This window comes from Conger conger, chromosome 9 (assembly GCF_963514075.1).
Source record: "Conger conger chromosome 9, fConCon1.1, whole genome shotgun sequence".
Taxonomy (NCBI): domain Eukaryota; kingdom Metazoa; phylum Chordata; class Actinopteri; order Anguilliformes; family Congridae; genus Conger; species Conger conger.
The window spans coordinates 24,953,980-24,967,252 of record NC_083768.1 but is presented as its reverse complement, the minus strand read 5'-3'; the positions used below and the strand labels follow the sequence as shown (position 1 = coordinate 24,967,252).

At 43.0% G+C, this 13,273-nt stretch overlaps 1 protein-coding gene across 2 annotated transcripts in view; it reads left to right on the top strand.

Annotated features, from left to right (window-relative positions):
- Window positions 1–313: 313 nt before the first annotated feature.
- The window catches only part of yrk (Yes-related kinase), a 29,897-nt gene continuing 16,937 nt past the window's right edge, over window positions 314–13,273 (top strand). For both annotated transcript variants that reach the window (XM_061253578.1, XM_061253577.1), the window contains exons 1-2: window positions 314–534; window positions 9,324–9,382. The gene's annotated coding sequence lies outside the window, so the exon portion shown is untranslated. The remainder of the gene's footprint in view (window positions 535–9,323; window positions 9,383–13,273) is intronic.

Genomic DNA, 13,273 nt, shown 5'->3' with positions numbered 1-13,273 from the left:
TCAGGTGTTGTTAGTTTTGACTGCATGCAAAGCTTTATACATTTATCTATACGTTTAAACTGATCATTAAACTTGTACTTGACATTATCTCGCTGTCCTGGTATACAGTGCAGACAACAGAAAAAACGCAGACTGCGTGGACCAGCGTGAGAGGTTAAACGAATTATTGAAATGTCTGAAGATATATTATTTTGCAACCATTTCACAGTGCATCATACTGAGAGGGGTGGGAGGTGTGGTTTGGGGGGGGGGTTACTGGGTGAGGGAGGCAGTGTCAAACGGAGCGCCGCAACTCTCCGCCTTTCACAACCAGTGTGAGCATAGTTTAACCGTTTAGGACAGAGAGCACATCCGCATCCACTGAATTAAAGTCGAGGCGACCGTTGTCTCTGCACGTCCTAGACCAAGATTGCGCGTCGGACCTTACAGCGCGTCGGCTTTGTCTGGTGCCTGGTGGTCTCGTATGTCCAGGTTTGTCTTTCCCAAATCGCAGTCCTTAGACCGAGACAGTCGACCAAGAAAATCCCCAGCAAGGTATGCCAGTTTTGTTTTAAATGCGCTTTCTAAAATCAATACATTGAGAGATATCTTTACGAGCATGTATTTTTCCAAAAGTCGCGCGACGTATGTTAATATAGGTATTCTTTTTTCAAAGACTGTAGTTTGATGCTCTGTGAGTGTTTCCCGAGTTTCTTCCTGGACTATTTTTGAAAGAATGTCTTATTGTGTGATCAGTGATAAGCATACATTGGAACCAGCTTACTGTCATTTCTATCCCTTTCCGCTGTTGTGTGATCTTGGGATGTACCTCAGGTTTCTCCTGGTCAGGGGTCTTCCTACCCGCAAGCCCCACTTCCCGGCGAATGCTTGCGCAATAGTAAATCTCGCCATATTGAATATAATGGACATACTTTTACGTCCACAAGCATGACCGCTTTGTTTTAAGTCATATGTTTTCTTGTTTGCAATGTGTTACCTTGGTGGAACTGTAACAAGACGCCTACAAGACGCGTGAATTGCGCTCTGCGGCTGGCACTCCTCTTCGGGTTGAGATATTCAGGCGATACAATGGCAATCAGACAGCTGTCGTTAAATTAAAACGCTCTCAAAATGTCTGCTGGAATAGCCCATGGAATTGAGACAGAATCCTAAAACTATTTAAATTGATGTAAGTTCATTTTTGAGTACATTGTCTCTCAACTGAAACGGAACGAGATGTTCAACAGGTGTCCGTTACAGAAAACTAATGGTGTGAAGAACAGTATCCAAATTAAGGGCGGATCACTTCTTGGTAGACCCCGCCAACTGTCTTTGTTACAGATGGTAATTTATTCAAATGTTTTTATGATGGATTTATAGCCTTGGAATCTCTTGCGTCACTTGGAATAAATCTTACGGGCACGTTTTCGTTTTAGCCCAAATTATCAAGTCTTTGCAAACAGGGGAGATTATGGTCAGGAAATTCTTGGCGCCGAACATTTCGACACAGGTCAGTTGACTGTGGTAAATTACAAATGTAATGGAATGTTCGATTCCATGTTCCTCGTATGGGCAGTCAATCCAACCGTTTGTAAAATGAATATTTTGTTACAAACATACTATTTTTTATGAATAAGGCCTTGTTCCGGGGGCTCATTAGTATTGAGCTGCTTGGAAGAGCACGCGTATTGAAATGAGTCTGGAGGCGTAAGAATTTCTTTAGTTAAAATTCAGTGCGTCAGCCATGGCGGCTTCACTTCCAGCTCAACGGGAGGTCAGTTTGTGGGGAATTTTGTGAATGTCAGGATGTCGACAGGGCAGCTGATAAATGGGGCAGAAAGTGGCATAAACCAAAGAGAGGGTGTTGGGCTAGGGGTTTTTTGAGGTCTGTGGTACTTCACTGTCCAGCTGTCCTTACAGTATGGCAGTTTCACAGGAAACTGTGTGTGTGTGGGGAGGTTGCTGGGAGTCAAATATTTGGGACCAGTTTCCTTGTGAGCCCCCCCCCCCCACACACACACACACACAACACTCACGCACATGTACACACACAAACAGCCCCACACTACTGATCCAGCAGTCTTCCTGTGGACTTTTGTCCTGGCAGTGGATGAGGTGCTGATTCACAGGTGATGTTGCCAAAGTACCCTTCAGAACTATGATGTTCTGTGTGCTCTTTTGAGAAGACTTATGGGAACGTTCTTAGTGGGACATGCATGCCAATGTTGATTGTACAAGGCTGTCTGGTAACATTGAGTTAAAAAACGTTTCAGGCCTTAATGCTGTGAGTCACTGCATTATAACCCCAGCTGTATACAGTGCTATGGAAAATGTGCCCCCTTCCTGATTTCTTCTATTCTGGCATATTTGTCCCACTGAATGGTTTCAGCTGTAGCAAACATATTTGATTACTTTTTTTCACAAAATGAAATAATCATTTTAATGTTTTGTGTTTACTCATGCTCCTTCATATTATGCTGCGTATGTTCCTTTTGTCTAATATTACATTGTGTCTAAATATATGAAACCATTCAGTGTGACAAATATGCAATAATAAGGAATGGGGCAAATACTTTTTCATGGCACTGTAAATGGTGAGAAAGATACATACACAACTGGCATACACAACTGAAGTTAGTCTGCACTGTAAGCTCATTCCACAGTGCAGACTGCCCATGTGTTCAGAAGTATAGCCTCAGTGCAGCCGCTGAGGTGCACAGCCATTGCACATGAGAACAACTCCTCTAGTGCAGCTGGTACAGGCTGGGAAATCCCTATGGACAGAATCCCACTCCATGGGCGATGTTACAGTGATTTTCAGTTTCCTCACCCTGGCTGACATCAGCAGTGGCAGAGTTCGGGTTTGATTCTAGATTGGGCTGAATCAGTGGGCTGAGAACCAGTGCTTTGGCTGGATCCACTGCGTCTATGTGTGTTTGCCTGTCTCTTTGGTGTTTGCGTGTCTCAGGGGTGTTTCTGTGGTAGGCATGTGCACATATTTGTAGTCTCCCTACTCCAGCCAGTGCATTATGGACACAGGGACTCTAGCAGAGAGCACTGCAATCATCGAGCTGAGGAATCAAAGAGAGTGTGAAATGGAAAGAGTGGAGGACTGAGAGAGAGGGTGAGAGTAAAAAAAGGGGGAAATGATAGTGAAAGAGAAATAAAGAAAAAGAGAGGTAGAAATATGGACAGAGAAGATGGGAATTTTTGAGAAATTATGAGGTGATTCAGGCCACTGACTGCATCACTTCCTGATTTTATACGAGGTCACTTCCTCCCTTTTGCCCTCAGCTGCAACGGAAAGAAGATGGGGGCGGGGGGGGGGGGGGGGGCAGTGGTTTTTAGGGTTAGTGGCATAGCTATAGAAACAGTTTGACCTTGTTATTTGAGACGGAGAGTAAGAAGAAAGGTGTGATTGTGGTGGGAGTCATAATAATTCTCGCAGAAAGGTGTTTTATCCATTGCTATGCTCAAGCTGGAATGGGACGTTCAAAGGCATAGCTGTACCCGTCTTGGCCTTTATGAAGCCTTGCTGTCCTGTTAGCAAGATAAGTTTTTCTCGCCTATCATAGGCAGGGAATGTTTTAAATGCCCCTCAGACCCAGTGTTTGGACTAGCACTGCCTCAGTGTCCGCTGACTGAGTAAGTGCTTTGCTGTACTCACGGTGCAGTTTATTGGTAATAGTAAGCATCAGCATATTGTGGCTACCCTTTCTGGAAAGGAAATATCATGCTGCTGAGAACTTCCCTTTCTACTTTTAAATGAATAAAAATACAGTTGCCCTTTTTATATAATTGCTTCTTCCTCTTTTCTGCCAGGAAATATCTTGACGTTTTTCAGTCAATATCATGGCCCACATCTGACAATATGGCTACAGTAGAGGCTCGTCTTGCTCTTGTTTTGAAGGTTTTCTATGTGCTTCTATCACTCACTCGTTCAGTCCAGGTCTCTCTGTCTGCATGTGCCCCTTTAGCCTCTGTAGAGGAAACGATGACATCATGTGGAAACAGGAAGTCGCTCTTCCTGAGACACCTGACTTCCTGTATTCCCAGGACAGTTTTCCATTGTTCTGTCTCTCTCTCTCTCTCTCACTCTCTCTCTGCCTCTCAGTCTGGTTTGCATATGCGCACTTGAGAGTGTGTAAGGACAGTACAGTGACAACTCACTTCCCTGCGTCCTATCACTCTTGCTGCACTCACTGAGTATTTCCTGTAGGGGGTTCCTGACATAGAGGGATAAGGAAGGGCGGGTGGTGGTGGGGGAGCATGCCGCTGACTTTCACCAGCTCCTGAAATAAAGACATGAAGAACATCTCAAACCTACCTCTTCAAAGAGTGACAGGAGTGGCAGATGGAGAAAACAAACCGCAGAGAGGGAGAGGGGGGGGAGAAGAGTAGAGGAAGTAAGAAAAGTGAGGATGGAATGTTAAAATCTCAGAAAACGTCTTGCGGGGAGACAAGGAGACAGGCATCTATATGGGAACAAGCCTCCACTTCGCCGCATAGGAGATACAGTTAGGGGTGAGGGCCAATGAGAAGGACGGGTCGGGATTGTTGCCATAGCAGAGTCCCTCGGGTCCTTGTTTATCTACAGCACATTGCTGAGGAAAGGGTGTGTCTGTCCCTCTGTCTGTCCAGCTGTGAACATTCCTGTGTGCCTGTTTCCTGTGTGGTACCGGCACGGTACTGGTAGAGGTCCCTCCCTCAGTGTATGTATGTGTGTGCGCGTGTGTGCGTTTCTGTGTGCATGTGTACATGTACATGTGTCAGTGTATACCATTCCTGCATATGTGATGTCAGGGTGTCTCGATCTGTTGATGTAGCTGTTGTCACCCTTACCTCTCCAGATGGCATGTCCTAGTCTCTAGAATGCATTCCCTCGCACAACATTATTGCCTATACAGCCAAAAACATGCCACTCCCATGAACAAAAACCGCTCAGCCGTTTGACTCTCTGAGAATGCATAATTACGATAGTGTGCCGTGAGGACCGCTTAGTCTGCTGGGGGATGAAGTTATTCTAATTCTGTCATTTTATATATTTAAAAATATATATTTATTGCGTAGACAGCTTGCTGTATCTACTGGAGGTAAAAATCTCATGTCAATACATCTTTGCTTACTTGTGTATGTTCCTCTTCCTCAGCTCTCTGATTGGATGAACAGGTTCAATTAGCATTTTCTTCTGAGAATTGATAACTGTGACACACCACACTGGCCCAGTGAATGAAAAAAACATAACACATTTTGTTATGTTGTCATCCCTACTTCCCTGTGTCCCATTGTCTTAGCTCATTATTTCTCCCACTATGTCAGTATAAGCTTAGTGTCTGCCAGTGCATTACTGTTACAGTGTGCCAGTGTGTGTCACTGTGTTACTGTTACAGTGTGTCAGTGTGTCAGTATGAGTTTAATATGTGTTACTGTTACAGTGTGTCAGTGTCTCAGTATGAGTTTAATATGTGTTACTGTTACAGTGTGTCAGTGTCTCAGTATGAGTTTAATATGTGTTACTGTTACAGTGTGTCAGTGTCTCAGTATGAGTTTAGCGTGTGTCACTGTGTTACTGTTACAGTGTGTCAGTGTCTCAGTATGAGTTTAGTATGTGTTACTGTTACAGTGTGTCAGTGTGTCAGTATGAGTTTAATATGTGTTACTGTTACAGTGTGTCAGTGTCTCAGTATGAGTTTAATATGTGTTACTGTTACAGTGTGTCAGTGTCTCAGTATGAGTTTAATATGTGTTACTGTTACAGTGTGTCAGTGTCTCAGTATGAGTTTAGTGTGTGTCACTGTGTTACTGTTACAGTGTGTCAGTGTCTCAGTATGAGTTTAGTACGTGTTACTGTTACAGTGTGTCAGTGTTTCAGTTTGAGTTTAGTATGTACAGGCGGTCTGTAGCATAGTGGTTAAGGTACATGACTGGGACACGCAAGGTCGTGGTTCTAATCCCTGTGCAGCCACAATAAGATCCGCACAGCCGTTGGGCCCTTGAGCAAGGCCCTTAACCCTACATTGCTCCAGGGGACGATTGTCTCCTGCTTAGTCTAATCAACTGTACGTCGCTCTGGATAAGAGCGTCTGCCAAATGCCAATAATGTAATGTAATGTAGTATGTGTCACTGTGTTACTGTTACAGTGTGTCAATGCGTGTCAGTGTGTTAGTGTGTCTCAGTTCAGTGTGTGTGCCAGTGCATTATGATGTCAAATTTGTGCAGTGCATTGCGTGTGTTCTTGTATTCTATGATAGCCATCGCCGTGAATAACTTGAAATACCCATCTATGTGGAAATTTGAGAGAATTAGTTGTGACATGTGGGTGGGGAAATTCTTTCTCAATAATGTGATTTTCAGGAGGAAAGAAAAATTACGCCACAAATTTGTATAGGTATAAAACTTATTATGAAAAGAAAAACTGAAGGATAAATAAAAAGAAAGACTGAAAGTGAAGCAAAAGCATAGGGGCTTTAAATATGAATGCCTGCATTTTGGGTGCCATTTTAATGGAACAAATGCTGTACTGAAACTGACCAGTTTACTGGACTCAAGAGTTTAGTATGGTCAAACATGTTCCTCTTTATCCAAAAGCTTATCGCTGAATGTGTGAATGGGTGTGCTGTGTTTCCACATGCTGAAGGTTTTGCAAGTGCCTCTTTACATTTGTGTTGTCATCACAATCACAAACAACCTTTTTCTGAGTTTAACAGTAGTGAAATCCCCCTATATGTATGTTTTTCTTCAGCATGATATTTGAATACCTATTCTACCATTAGAAAAAGTTAAACATTTCCATTTTTATATATTTTTTTAAAGTGGTACACCATAGGGGTACAAAGATTGTCTTATGAGTCTGTTTTAATGTTTCAGTTTTGAAGTCATCAAACTGAAGGCATCAATCAAATTTAGCAGCACATCAATTTTATATACAATGATTTGCGGTTTGTAGTAAATGAGTGGTGTAGACTGAAGAAATACAGTCTCTCTGGACTATGAAGTAGGAAATTCATCAGTTTATTGATGAGTGACACGTTGTTTCCACATTAAAAAATATTGATTTAGTGTTTAAAAGTCAATAAAGGGGCCTTATCACAGGGTGTCTGGTGAGGGTGGGTCATTTTGCCCCTTGTGGTTATGGGGTGCATTCATAATATGAACACAATGGTTAATATGGGTCCCTGCCTCCAGCAGTGTGTCAGTATCAGTGTGAATCCTTTAGTCTAGTTATGTCTAGTGTGTGTCAGTGTGTTTCTGTGTGTCTAAGTGTGTGTTGTGAGTGAATTGGGGGGGGGAACTGAAACACTGAGCTCCACTGCTGCAGGTTAAATTTACCTGCGGAGCAGACCGTCATGTGATTATCATATTTTGGTCTCTTGGTTTCTGAGAACTAACTGCTCTTGCAGTTGGGTGACTAAGACCTGTTCTACCAGGGCAGTGCTATGACCGGTTATGTACCACCCCATAGGACTACTGTCAGGGTGAGGATTTCAGGACTTCAGGTTTGCCCTGGGAAGGTTCTGGTTAATATATGGCAGTTATGCACTGTAAAATGAGTTTGTGAATTTTACGGCAAAAGTCTGTAAAATAGAAAAGGTACAAAATTGTAAACAGCAGAAATGTCAATAATTGTATTATTTATGGTGAATACATAATACATTTAACATGGTTTTCGCTAGACGGGAATGTGGCAACCATGGGCATATCTCTGCCACTGTAAGAGGCCCAACTTTGACGTTATAACAGGAAGATAGATTTGTCTGCTCACACTTATGAATTTAGCGAGTTAGTGAGAGCAGTCTACAGCTTCTGGGCCTCCAACACAGTGTTCTCATAATGAGTATAAACTGAGATATCCTGTGGTTGGGACCACACACACATGTATACATGCATAGATTCAGACCGGAGTCACACATTTCAGACCTATCTGGAGGACATCAACAGGAGGAAAACTAGCAATAGAGCTTGGGTAGCTTGGGGGACGTGCTGAAACTGCTGTGACACATCTCCAATAGAAAGGGGTTTGTGTTGTGCTGTGTGTTTGAGAGAGAGGGAGCGAGAGGGTGAGAGGGAGGGAGAGAGAGAGAGAGTTATGGAGATTCTGTTAGACAGGAGGTTATGGGCCAGGGAACAAGCAGAGAACAAAGAGTGTCACCCCCATCCGTTTGTGTACAAACTTCACCGGATCCATTGCTGGGACCACTCCCTGGTGTGTGAGTGTGTGCGTGTTTGTGTGTTTTTGTGTGTATTTGTGTGCCTCTACATTTCATTGTGTTCGTTTCCTCCCTATTGTGTGCCTCTGGATGGCAGCCAGCCGAGTGAGAGAGAGAAAGGGAGAGAGAGAGGGAGGGGGGACTTTATGCTGGTCTGTATAGAGTTCAAACTTTTAACCAGTACAAAAAAAAAAGATATGTTGTGTATCTACTGCGCACACCTTTTGTCCAGTTAGAAGAGGTAGATGATGCTAACCCAAATTTTGGGAAGGGGCGAAAGAGGAATGGGTGAGAGATCAGCAGGGTGGAGGGGAAATTGCAGCTGGGCTTTGTTGATGGGTTCCCTGTCCTTGGTCCCGGTCAGTCCAGGAAAGGGGGGGGGGGGGGGGCGGGCGGCTATGGGGGGGATCTGAAGGGCGGACAGGAAACTCTGCAGAGCTGACTTCCTGCAGCTCCCCTGATGGAGAAAGATAGATGGAGGACTGTGTGTGGGTGTGTGTGTGTGTGCATGCGTGAGTGTGTGTGCCTTTCTGTGTGTGCATGCCTACGTGTCCGTGTTGTAACGGAGCCACAGACACACACATGTTCACACACAACCTTACAGTTGCACTTAGGAGTGCCCCCCCCCCACAGCTCCACAGAAAACACAACATACCCATAATTCACCAGTGCAGACGTGCGCCGCTGTTCCGCTAACTTCAAGTTCTGCGGCAAAAAAGGGAAGTCAGGGGTGAATTGCCACATTCCTCACCCTGAAGAAACACTCTTGTGCTCAGTGTGAAATCCTCCCAGGTCACTGTGCCTGGAGAGGGCCGTGCCCCAGGGGACTGAGCCCCTATGGGGCCCGTCTGTGCCCCCCACAGGGGTCCCGCGGCAGTGGGTGCCCTGCAGGCCCCGGGGGTCCAGAGGAAACGGTGGTACCCGCTCTCTAACTTCCTCTTCCTGTGGGAAAAGTTTAACAAAGAGGAAGCTGAGCGGCCTGAATGTGACAGAATGTGTGCTAATGCGGTGGCTCAACCCCCCCGGCGTCTGACTCTGTCTCTCTCTCTCTCTCTCTCTCTCTCTCTCTCTCTGTCTGTCTGTCTTTCCGTGTCTTCGTTCTTCGTCCTCTTCCTCGTCTCTCCGTGGGACTCCAGACGGCGTGGCCGGGGGATGCTGGGGGGCAGATGATCTGACGGCGAGTCGAAGGAACCTGGTGAGAGAGCGCGACCGCGCTGTCACATTACAGAGAGAGAGAGTGAGAGAGAGAGACGACACTGAAACTCGTATTTCTGTCTTATTTTATTGCGATAGAGAAAGGCAATGGCGGCTTTAGTTGAGGCTGACAGAAGCAGCTGAGACTCAGAGGAGAGTGTGTGTCTGCACTGCAGTATGAGAGGCTGAGAGAGACACAGTAACTAACTTTGTGTGTTTGTGGGTTTCCTGTCGGTAAGCATATTTTCTTTCAGTACGCAAAAGGGATTTCCAGTCTCTCATTCACATTACCGTTGGTAACCTTCCATTTCAGGTGTCAGTGTCCTGTGGGCTTATATATACATTTTTATAAAATCGATTAATAAACACACCTAAACCTCATGAAAGTGAGATGTCTGCCAACATGTTTGCTTGTAATGAGCCATGAGCCGTGCATCACAAGTTAAATATACTTACAATAAATTATATAATATACTTCTAAATATAATTATAATATAAAAGCAAAATACTGCATTTATTTCCACTGCACAATACCCTCAGTCTAAACTTTCTTGAACAATTGACTTTTTTTAGTCGGCCTATTTCTTCCATATATACCTTTGCCAATGTGAAAGGTGGCTTCAAAACTAATGTTTTAAATATTGGATTTCAGCATAAAAACAGATGTGCATAGATCAACAAACAGTGAATTAATGTCAACATTTTCCACACGTTAATATTTTTTGTTAATCTAACTCTTACAGAGTCCGACATGGATTAAATGTATCACTGAATACTTTACTCTGCAGGGAAGATGAGGTTAAAGATTCAACAGTTTTGCCATGCTGCTTTATCAGTGAAATTGCACTGTATTATATGTTCTGTTTTCAACAAGTTGTCATTAATACATAGGGTTATCTGGGATCCATGGAGCAATGTATTGGAGGAAATTCAGAGCTCTTGAGAATTTTTTTTTCTTTGTGGATCAGTGATAATAAGCAGCTTCATGAGGTGTAATTATCTGTGTTGCTTCTACTTCCTTAGCTGTCCATTTAGCCAGCCAGTTCATGACTGCAAGGTCTATGCAGGTATCTATGCCCTTCTCTTGCAGTATTGTTAAGATAAATAGTGAATCAAGGAAAACAGATAAAATAAAATCTACAATATTTTGAATCTAATATTTTGAATCAATTTCCCTACCTATATACAGTATGAATATATACACTCACCAAGCACTTTACTATACAACATTTAACAGTAAGAACATAATTCCAACAGTCAAACATGGTGGTGTATTGTGATGGTGTGGGGATACATTGATGCCTTGAGACCTGGGCGACTTGCATCATTAAAGGAACCATGAATTCTGCTCTGTACCGGAAAATTCTCAAGAAGAATGTCAGGTCATTTGTCCGTGAGCTGAACCTGAACCATAATTGGATTATGTAGCAAGACAATGATCTGAAACACAAAAGCAAGTCCACATCTGAATAGCTGACAAGAAACAAAATTATAGTTTTGGAGTGGCCTAGTCAAAGTCCTTGACTTTAACTCAATGGAGATCTGCAGGACAAGCAGTTCATACTGAAAACCTACCTATTTGTCTAAATTAAAGCGGTTTTGCAAAGAAGAATGAGATAAAATGTGTCCACAGTGATGTGAAAGATTGATATCAAATTATTGGAAGTGTAATAATATGACATTTTGTCTAAAGATCTGAAACCATTCAGTGTGACAGATATGCAATAATAGAGGAAATCAGGAAAGAGGCGGAAACAATTTCTGGGCACTGTATGTATGAGAAGAAAGAATTTACTTCTTCCATGAGGCAGTTGCTGTAGTTTTTGAAATATGCTTGTAGATTAAGTGAATGTGTACTTGTTTAGCTTCAAGCCTTCTCTTAGTTGGGAGTAATGAGAGAATAGGCATAGTATTTATGTTTCGTCCTTTTTTTATTTTTCTAATTTTCCAGCTATGAAATATAAACGGTTGCTTATTGAATATACATGGAGTTGAGCCATTGAGGATGATAACACATGAGGTGAATTATCTTTACTGTAAGCTTTAATGTTACTGAAATAGAACTGAAGCATATGGTGTTTGATAGATTTGTTTGCAACAAGGAGTAAATTGTAAATTGTATTGGCCACAGTGTGTAGGGTGAACCAGTGCTGTGGGTGGACTGAGATCATAGTGATAAAATGTGTACATGATAAGATGCACGTATTATATGAGAGCGATATAGACTACTTTAAAGGAATAGCTGTGGCTACAACAACCCAGTTATCTGCAGTTTCTGAGATTAGTGGCTTAATTTGTGTTTTTAACATTGTATAATCAGCAGATGGACTAAATTTGAGGTGATTTTTTAATTTTTTAAATAGTGGAATAATGGACTTCTTGGCTAGGTGTCTCAGTATAAATTCTACATTTGCAATATTCGTCCATTCATGACTGTGCGTCCTCATAATATCTTTATTGGCTACAATTATATTCATACCCCTTGTGATAAGCACAGATAACCATTATTGCCAGCTTATAACAACTGTCATAAGGTGGAAGGTACCTTGGGGTGCCTTCCACAATAAGAATCATAGCTCTAGTAACATAATATATCAACAGTTTCCAATATTTTACACAATATTATGGAATAAACAAGACAAAGATATTATTAGCCCTATAAGATGCACTACAAAATGATGCTATCAAGTTTATTTGGCTTTTTTGGTGTGATGCATGAAAATTAGTCCATTGACTTCTTCCTAAATAAACTGGGGCTTGTCACAAATATAAACTCTGAAAAATCAATACAGTACATATCTGGTGAAATTTGTTGGCCCGTTTTAAGCAGGGTTTAAGCTGGTCCTAGACTAAATTCAATTTTGAATGGATATTCTCCATACAAAACTCAGTTTAGTCCAGGACTAAACACCGTTTCTGTAAAACTGAGTCACACACAGTCACAGTCTAACCATTCCCCTTCTCCCTCTCTCCCTGAGTGTGATCCCACCACCCGTCCATCCCTCTCTTTCTTCCTTTCACTGTAAGGCTCTCTCTTTCGTGCTTATGCTGTGCGATTTTAAAGCGGAAGTGGGGGGGTGGTGTCTCTTTCCTCTGGGAGAAGTGTGTGTGTGGGTGTGTGTGGGCGAGGGAGGGGGAGGGAGTCCCCGAGGAGAGGGTAGGGTGGAGTTACACCACTGCTGTGTGTGTACATACTGTATGCCCAAGTGTGTATTTGTAAATGTGGTAGTGAATGTGCGTGTCTCTGTGTTTGTGCATTTAGAAGGGGTATGTGAGTACAGGTGTTTGTGTACATATTGAACACAAAGCTCTTCACACTAATTCTTCTCACAAGTCACAAGTTATGTCATCAACACCTGTTTTACACGACACAGTACTACAGGAGAGAGATCAGTCAGCTTTATCCGTTGAGATATACTGTCATATATCAGAGGAAATACATTTGTATCTGGGAGAATTTGTTTGAGACAGAGGTAGGAGAGGAAAATAGATATCAGTGAGCAGGGATGCTAGCAATCCAGCTACATACACATGAAGGACATTAGCTACATTAGCTACATTAGCTACATTGCCCTTTGAGTATAGAACGAGCTATAGCACGATAGCACTAGCTCTTACTGAGGGGCATGTGTGACCTTAACACAACTCGCACTGCTGGGACAGTGCTAAACCCACCTAGCACTGCTGGTACAGTGTTAAACCCAACTCGCACTGCTGTAACACTCTTAAGCCCATCTAGCACTGCTGATACAGTGGTACACCAACCTAGCACTGCAAGGTTGGAACAGAGTCAGCAAAGCCAGCAAGCCGAGAGAAAGGCCCACACCACACCTCTTTAATTGATGAGGTATTTTTACCGCCTCATTCTGGGTGATGTGCATGCGTGTGTGTG